Genomic DNA, 3345 nt, shown 5'->3' on the forward strand with positions numbered 1-3345 from the left:
TGAGGTTCCAGTAGGTCTCCAGCATCACATCTTTGTAGAGATTCTTCGGGAAAGGATCCAGCAAATCCCACTCTTCTCCAGTGAAGTTGATATGCACATCATCAAAATTCATTGCATCCTAAAATATGTGTACAACACAAAGCATGATGCTGACATCACTGTAAATAAATGTATGCTTCCTAGACAATATAATCATGTATTTCCGGTGTGGCCTCCATTTATTTTTGGATACAGAAGCTATAATCTAATTGCTATGTCATTGTAAAAGCAACTTGTATTGTGAGGATTGCATGTGTCACTTCTGAACCCACTGAATAGGATATAGTTTTGCAAGAGAAATGCCAATTGAGAGGGAGATGGAGATGGAAACAGACCAATAGCACTGAGCACACATTAAAGAAATTGTGTGAACAATTATAGCTATATAAATGATGGACAACTTGGGTGTTTTTGCTCATGTCTTTAATTTCAGAGGCACAGGCAGGTATTTGTCCTTAAGCTTGATGCCAGCATGGTCAATGCAACAAGTTCCAGGGCAGCAAAAGCTACATATTAAGACACTCATGCCTCTGTAAAAATCAACCAAGGAAACAAAAATGATAGAGAGAACTCATAGTTCTTTCCTGAAGTTCCTACAAAGAATTAGACATTCAAAGCAGTTCTGCATTCATCTTACAGAAACGTAAAGTGTACCAGTTTAGAATGCAACATTAATAAAATTTTACTAAAACGGAATGCATGTTTAAACAGATATAAATGGACAGATGAAAATATTAGTAATATAAATGTTGATCATAAATAAGCAACATAGGGCCGAAGAATGAGATAACTCAGAAGTGGAAAGCTCTGGCTGGTCTTCCACACAATGGTGGTCAATTTCAAATATCTACATGGGGACTAACAACTACCTGTAACATGAAGATCAAGAGTTCTGAGGCCACATTCTGGCAAAACTAAAGATCAGGCATGGCCGGGCGGTGGTGGCACATGCCTTTAATTCCAGCACTTGGGAGGCAGAGGCAGGCAGATTTCTGAGTTGGAGGCCAGCCTGGTCTACAGAGTGAATTCAGCACAGCCAGGGCTATATAGAGAAACCCTGTCTCGAAAAACCAAAAAAGAAAAAAGAAAAAAGAAAGATTAGGCACATATGATAATCATGTTCATCCACACAGGTAAAATACTCCTATTTGTCCAAAAAATTCAGAAGAAACACACAAGTAAGGCAGAACATCATACACCTGGAATCCAATGACTCTGAGGCCTCAGGTATTATTGAGATCACAAGCATATGCCATCCTTAGAAACAGAATATAGTCTTTATATTTGGATAAATTTCAAAATTTGAGATGTGGATGAAGAGCAGCACAGAAGGATGTGCTTGTTTTACAATAATATGTCAGGTGGCTTGTGTGAATTCTATATCTACTATCAGGACAGGAAGGGCTTCATAGAGAAATTTTGTCTTGGAAAAATAAAAGCAATAAAGTTTAAAATATAAAACCAACAGGCTTGCAAAATATATTAATATTGAATAACAAATATTTATACAGTATCTTATGTGATTTAGGGACAGAGACTAAATGGTGAAAGCATGGGATCATGAGAACAAAGCTGAAGGATCAAATTCAACGACAACACAGTAGACACACAGAACAAAATTTGTCCTATTTAAAATAAATGCTGGGGTACAGCTGTAGCAGAGACTGAGGGAATGGCCAATGAAAGCTTGCCCAACTACAGACCCCCCCCTTACTGGCAAGATTTAATTCATAACAGTATTAAGGACACTCTGTTATGCTCCCACACAGGAGCCTTGCATAATTGTCCACTGAGAGGCTCCACCCAGCCGCTGACTGAAACAGCTGCAGAGAACCACAGTCAAACATTGAATGGACCTGGGGACTGTTGTGGAAGAGTTAGGGGAAGGATTGAAGGTCCTCAAGAGGATAGCAATTACACAGTAAGACCAACAAACTCAAATATTACACAGCTTTTAAAAACATTGAATTCGAGAAATTCTTAGGTAAATGTATGGAACTAGAAAATATCAACCTGAGTGAGGTGACCCTATCACAAAAGAACACACATGGTATGCACTCAATGATGATTGGATATTGGCCCAAAAGCTGACACTCTCTGAAAATCCAAAAATCGAATAGTAACCCAGGAATAGAACTTTAAAACAAACAAGACAAACCCAGAAACCAGTACCTAGAGCAATCATCACCTCAAACACAGATACCTAGATACCAGCATAGGAATATAGTAAATAACAGCAAGGAAAATATGTCATCAAGAAATACAAGCTATCCTATTACAGAAGGTCATTAGAAATCAAAACATGTAACAGATATTTTGCAAAAGAGGTTGTTTGGGGGAAGTGAGAGGAGTGAGAACCTGGGGAAGGGATAGAGGTACACAAGAGGACCTACAGGCAGACAGACAGACAGACAGACAGACAGACAGAGAGCAGAGAGAGAGAGCCATGAGGGTTGAGACAGAGAATAAAGAGGCATGTGCAGAGAACAGAGACAGGGAACAAACATAGAGAGTGGCTGTAGCTGGTGGTCCATGAATGCAAAGCACACCTGACAACAGCAGCAGGTGGGTGAGGCAGGGAATGACTTAAGCAGTTGCTAAGTCCCTGAAGGCAGGCAATTGAAATTGTCTGTACACTGACAACTACAGAGACAAGGTTCACCCATAGAACAGGAAGGGAAGATAAATAGAAAAATGGACATATTGGTGAAAAACCAAAATGTTGAGTCTAACATTATCGTGGCAATAAGCAACCAGGGACACTGCAACATATGAAAAGGCAAAAAATTAGAGATGATTGGAAAAGAAAAAGAGAATATCAGCTCAAAAGTCTAGAAAATATTTTCAATAAAATCATAAATGAAAAAGTTCCTAAACTAAAGGAAAAGATGCCTATAACAGTAAAGAAGCATTGAAAATTCCAAATAGATTAGACAAAAAAAGTACCTTTGCCACATAATAATCAAAACACTAAACATATAAAGAACTATAAACAATTGCAACAAAAAAATGACAAAAACTAAACAAAACAAAAACTAGTAACATGTAAAAGCAGACCTATACCCGTCTTCTTAATGTATACTGTAAAAGAAAAAGTGCTTGGACACATGTGCGGCAGACTCAAAGAAACCACCCATGATTCTCCAAGCACGCCAATGATGCGAACATTTTGGGCCAATTCAGAATCAGCCATGATAGTGAACTTATTCATAGGTCACCACCTGGTTTGCAAGTGAGGAGCACCACAAGGACCACACAAATGGTCACATCTGGCTGATGTTTTCCCTCCAGCCCCAGAGAGGACCC

The sequence above is a fragment of the Grammomys surdaster genome, unplaced genomic scaffold (genome assembly GCF_004785775.1).
Source record: "Grammomys surdaster isolate TR1022 unplaced genomic scaffold, NIH_TR_1.0 769, whole genome shotgun sequence".
Lineage (NCBI taxonomy): Eukaryota > Metazoa > Chordata > Mammalia > Rodentia > Muridae > Grammomys > Grammomys surdaster.